Raw genomic sequence first — 6,464 nt, 5'->3', positions numbered from 1 at the left:
TTAACTCACCATCATACAATGTTCAATATTCCTGATTCATCTCAAAAAGCAGCACCACATGATCTCTAGTTGTGTGCAACTAGTAAATTCCTCATTTATCTCACACTATCCCTACTCCATCATAGCTTTTAAAGGGACCAGTTACTTTTCTGTATAACCACTATGTTCAGAATTATAATTTTGTGTACTCTCAAAGAATCTCTCTGACTATAAAAAGCAAGACAATATTAGTTCGTTGTTCAAACTTGACGGCTTCAAGCTGCCTAGTGAATGAATCCATTCAGCTTCCTTACATAATAGATCCCTTTGGACAACCTGCATTGGACTCCGCCTAGCTACATGTAGTACTGTAAACACAAACTCATCCTCCTTATGATGCTCATTAATAAAATGTTCTTCAAGTGGGGCTTCCCGCACCCTATTCCTTATCCTGGTCATGTGCTTCAAAATACGTGTCTGGAGGGGGCGGATAGTACTACCCACATAATAGCTTCTGACAGTGACATATCAATAAATATACAACCCCCAATGTCTGACAAGTTGAAAACTGCCTAAGCTTCACCACCCTGTGTTGCAGCCTTATTGCTATTTCATCCCCTTCCAACACCAATGGACAGACGTGGTAATGTCCACATCTATGATGACCTTTTGAGGTGGAATCAATATCCTGGCTTTTCCTCATATCAGAATGTGCTATCACTCCTGAGCCCTATAGTGGGTGGAACCTCACAACCCTTAATCTCCATGAGTAATGACCAATGCACAAATGCACTAAGTCACTTTAAGAGTAAAAGAATATTAAGTCTTTACATGCAGTTTATTATTGTTGTTGGTGTGTATCTGAGGAAGCCTGTTTCACTGAGGGGCCACTCTAACTGTCAAGAAGTTCTTCCTAATGTTTAGCTGAAAGCTATTTGATTTCATTTCAAGCCTTCTGTTCTGGCCCGACCTTCTGGGGTAATGGAAAACAGCTCTGTGCCATCCTCTATATGACAGCCCTTCAAGTACTTGATGATGGTTATCACACCTCTCAGTTGTCTCCTTTCCAGGCTAAACATTCTGAGCTCCTTCAGAACATCCACTCCCTCCCCCCAAATTTAACCTCCTCTCATAGATTGTATCTGTCCTCGTGTCCTTTAAAAGAATATTCCTCCTGTCTCCCCAAAAACATCTCGACTGTCCCCTCAAAGAGTACTTCTCTAACTCCCCATTCCAGCCCCAGAGCAGGTTTTCTGCTCCCAGGAACCATCATTCCACTCTAGGGGCCATCGTTCTGTTCTCAGAGGAAAATTCTCCAACTCAATCCAACGTTTCAATTGCAATTTTTTTGGTGCTGCAAGCCAATGCAAGACAATTGACATCTGCGGCTCCTGTTCTCTCTGCTGGAAGTTTCCTGGAGGCGGCCGCTTTGGGGGTCTGTAACTCAGACCTCCGAAATGCAATCTTGGCCAAACTTGGCGTGTGGCTGGAGGAGAGCCTGCTGAAGACTTGTTGTGCGTTTGGCATCTCTGAGTGTGAAGGGGGCAGTCCTGGGGCCCCTAGAAGTGATGGACTACAGACCAACAAATCAATCCATGAACCGGGGCAGATCCATGAAAAGTTCATGGTCTGTCACCCGTGAAATGCGACAGATCACAGGCTGAAGGTCCGTAATTTTTTCCCAGTCCATGTCCACCTCTGATCCTAAACACTGGCACATTGCTGGCATTTTTGCTGGTGTCTCAGAAGAGATGTTCAAAAAAGATACAATTGCAAGTTCCTATGAGCATGGCAACAACACTGAAGTTAGGTTTGCCAACTCTGTTGAGAAATTCATGGAGACTTGGGGTGATGCCTGCAGAGGGGAGAAATTGGCATGGTATTTCACCTATTATCTATGGTATGTCATTGAGTTTGCTTTCTTAAGCTGACAATTTCTCTAGATGGACTGATCTCTGTATCCTGGAGATCAGTTGTAATTCAGAATGCTCTCCAAACCCCACCTGTGAGTTGGCAAACCTAACTGAAGTCCATAGTAAGACTGCCCACATTCAACAATCATGGATGGTATGGCAATACCCCATGTCAATATATGATGCAGCCAATCAATGCTCATTAGTGCTGGCAAAGCTCTCTGATGGCACCCTGCTCCTACCCATCCACGGAACACAACAAAGGAAGAAACATAGGATATTTTACCCTAAATGGCTAAATGGGGGGGGGGGTTCCTTGCAAGTTGGAGGGGGAATTAGCATGCAAGGAGATGAGCTAGTGAGCGGGAGTAACTGAGATCTCCATCTTTGTATATGAAGAATGTTCCCTTAGAAGACTCTCTAATAACCAAGCAGGTTTTCACAGAAATGGTTTTTATTAAAGAGGTAGTAAAAGCAATTGCACACAAAATATGCACACATACAGAGTTAATTAAGAAGTCAGTAAAGAAGAGGTAGAGAAATTCAGGGTCAGGTTATATTTACCAGTTTTGGAGAGAGGAAAGGGTGTCTATAGGAAGTAGCAACTTGAGTGACCAGCACTTCACAGCAGAAGAGAGAAGGCTCAGATGTGATCTGAGGGTGTGCATGCGGATCTGAAGGACACACACAGCATGTAGCTTGGGGTAGACCAATTATACTGTGGCACATACCCTAGGGCACAATTTTAATTTCTGCCCCAAAACAATAGCTTAATAGCTGTCTTCGGAAGTGAGACAAAGAACTGGGTTTGATTACACATATGAGGGGAACTAAAGGTGGAAAAGGTGCTTGATGTCCTGCAGTTATTAAGTGAGAAGGGCTTGATCAGATCCCTGAAGAGCCTGAGTCTAGGAAGAGGGGTGAGGAAGCCACAGAAGGGTGTTGATGAGATTATCAGACACTTCTGGAAGACCTCTCCTTGTCTCTACAATTTTGCACATCTCCGGAGTGTGGGACAGCCAGCTAGCCTTACCTGATGACTCACGTTCCAGTGATTTTCCACTCAGTGGAGTTGGAAACCATTTCACCTAGCCAAACATCATGCCATGTGCTTGGAGCACATGGGAAAAGAAGGGGTTCAGAATATAGCCATATTCATAAACTGCCCTTTTCAGTGCAAGGGAGGGTTTGGCTGCTAACCGATACATAGCACACTTTATTGTAAACAGGGTTGTAGTATGCCCTCTACCGTTTTTCTGGGAACTGCACAGAGAGGGGTTCAAATCCCCTTTTGCAAATGCATGCCCTTTTGACAGGCCAACACAATTGGAAGGAAGTATGGGTAACCCAGCTATATCACTCTGGCTCCTCCACAGTTCACTTGGCATCCGGAATCTTATTTATACTTCATTAATTATATTATTTATGTTATTTATAGTTCGTCTTTCTCACAAGACTCAAGTCAGATTACACAGTGTAAATCAATAGGGAAAGACTTGTAACAAACAACGCAATAGAACTGGGATTGTAGAAATCTGAAACCAAGCAAAAATCTGAACAAAGCATATATATTAAACATGATATTAGAGATGTGCAATTTGGGTTTGGTATTGTGTAAAAATTACTTAATTTTACCTGATTCAGTAAAATTTGGTATTACCAAACTTAAATATGCATCACCGAATGAATTTAGTAATACTGAATTTAAGTTTACTAAATTTATTTAGTAAAATTCAGGAAGCACAGCAGCACTGTTCCTTGCTGGAACAGCAAAAAAACATTGCTTCCTGCCTTTTTTTACCTGATGAGAGAGGGGAGAAGGGAGGGGGAGTGAGTGTCAGAGTGTGAAAGTAACTCTGGCAAGATCCAGCATTGTCTGATCATACTGATCTAAGTGACAGTTGAGTCATGTGAGCATCCAAGGTTGCAAGGTTGCATCAGCCGAAAGTGCGGAGTGCACAGGTACATACTGATTGGATGCAAGTATGTATAAATGTATGACGAGTACTGTGTATTAGGTGCCTGCATAGGTATCAGAGTCTGGCGAAGCACTTTGCCACTCTGAATTGTATAGGCTATTGGACTGTACATATGTATATATCTCTGTGAATAAACCTGTAAATAGTTCACCTTACTTGGTGTGGTCTCTACTGCTTCAAACCTGTTTCTATTGCCAGCCAGTACACCGCCAGAAAGCTTTGCGTCAGTGAGTGGCCAAACCTTGCAGCAGCTCTCCTTCTCTGGCCAATGGGTTTCTCAATGAGAGTGCCTTTTAAAACTGCAACTGCTGCAGGAGTTAAATTAGGAGGCTTGCCTCAGTCAGCCTCCATTTTGCCCTGGAAAATCAATACACTAAAATACATTTTGATGGAATATATCTCATATTCAAATAAAGTGCTCAAGTGCAATAAATAGTCTATGATTCTAAAACAATATACTGTACTGAAGTGGCTCTATCCTATAATCAGTACAAACATTCACTGATATATATGCAAAGTATTGGTGACTAGAGATGAGCACAATCCAAAATATGAACCAAAGTTTGTGACGAACTGGGATGGTTCATGGTTCGCAAACCGGCAGTTCATCAGAGCCCATGTCTGATGAACTGCCACGAACTTTAGGCTGGTTCATTTGATTCGTTTTTTGATTCATCACTGCAGACAGCCTGGCGCCAATCAATCAGTTTCCTAGGCAACAGGGGATGGACTTCCTGCAGACCTTCTGCTGACCCGGAAGTGACGATTTACTGACCTTGGTGTGATGTTTTTATGACACACAAAACAAGGAGCTGCGAGGCTCGAGGAAGAACACCAATAAATAAGACCAAACACGCCGGCAGTCTGTGAATGAGTCCAGGACCGTAAAGGCTAATTCTCTCTCATTACCATGATTGGTCATGAAGTGCTGGGTAAGGGGAGCCTCTTCATTCCGGGTCCATATTTTAGAGAGATGCTCTTGAATTCTCAGACGGACCGGACGGGTGGTGCATCCTACGTACATCAGTTTACAACTACACTGTTTACAGTTTACAACTACACTGGATCAAGTAAACCACGTTCGGCGTGGAGCAGGTTGAAAAGCTTTTAGATTCCAGCGGACTGTTATGAACCGGATGAATAATAGTTCTAGTGTCCGCACAAAGGGAACAGACATTACAATGGCCGCAGGGGAAATGCCCCTGTGGTACATTACTAACGGTGGTAAAATTTTTCAAATCCGAATGCACCAGGACATCCTTCAGGCTTTTAGTTCTCTTAAAGCCGATCTGTGGGGGAGCCTCGCAGCCTGGAACATCAGCCAGGATGTGCCAGTTTCTCCGAATGATTCCTGCGATTCTCCCTGATAGGGGAGAAAAATGTATGGCCCACGTGATTTTACTTTTGGGTCCATTCTCCCGTGCCTTATTGGTAAGTAAGTCCCTCCGGGGGCACCGTTCCGCTCGTGATTTTGCCTGTTTTATGACCTGCGTAGGGTAGCCCCGCGATCTAAAGGCTTCACTCATGGTCCTGGCTTCCTTGATATAATCAAAATAATTGGTGGCATTCCTCCTAATTCTTAAAAATTGCCCATAAGGTATATTGCGTTTAAGGACAGAGCCGCTCTGTCCGTGGGCTTGTGAAAGGGCCTGACGCCCAGTCGGTTAGCTGATCTCTTGAATACCACCACATCCAAAAAATTAACCTGTTCCAGGCTGCCCTGGTGTGTGAACTGAATATTGGGATCCAGGGTGTTGATCCAACTCATCAATGGCACAACTGACTCTGCATCTTTAATTATCAAAAAAATATCATCAATATATCGTCTCCAACACACTATATGATTGAAATAGGGGTTGACATCTTCCGCATAAATATAGCGGTCCTCCAAACTGGCCATATATAGATTTGCTATACTTGAGGCCGCGGAGCAGCCCATGGCCACTCCCTTCGTTTGGTAATAGAACTGCGACTCGAAACGGAAATAGTTATGTTCCATAATCAAGTCCAAAAGGTCCAACAAAAAATGGGTGGGTGGAGACCGCAATTGTCTCTCATCCATTACCACTTCAATCACTTGGCATGCCTCCGAATGTGGTATTGAGGTGTACAGTGACTGCACATCCATGGTCAACAAAAATGAATTGTGAGGTATGGTCAAAGGCTCCACAAAATTAATAAAGGAAGTGGTATCCTTGACATATGATTTAGTTTGGACCACAAAAGGTTGTAGAATATGATCCAAAAAAACTGCCAAAGGCTCTAAGATCGAATTAGAGGCTGACATGACCGGTGGCGGGTAAATGTTTTTGTGGATCTTTGGGAGGCAATAAAATACTGGCACCCGTGGGTCTCGATTAAATAGATCCCGATGTAAATTCTGGCTAATATAGCCATTTCCCAGGGCATCATCTAATGTAATTTTAACAATCCTCCCAATCGTAGCTGTAGGATCTTGATTGATGGGACGATAATAGTCCCTATCTGATAGTTGATGTAAAACCTCAGTTCTATAGACCTCTCGGTCTAATACAACAACCACCCCACCTTTGTCTGCTGGTTTCACGACTACAGAGCTATCTCTTTTTAAATC

This window comes from Eublepharis macularius, chromosome 2 (genome assembly GCF_028583425.1).
Source record: "Eublepharis macularius isolate TG4126 chromosome 2, MPM_Emac_v1.0, whole genome shotgun sequence".
In the NCBI taxonomy this organism is placed as follows: domain Eukaryota; kingdom Metazoa; phylum Chordata; class Lepidosauria; order Squamata; family Eublepharidae; genus Eublepharis; species Eublepharis macularius.
The sequence above is the reverse complement of the archived record's forward strand: the minus strand, read 5'-3'. Positions refer to the sequence as shown.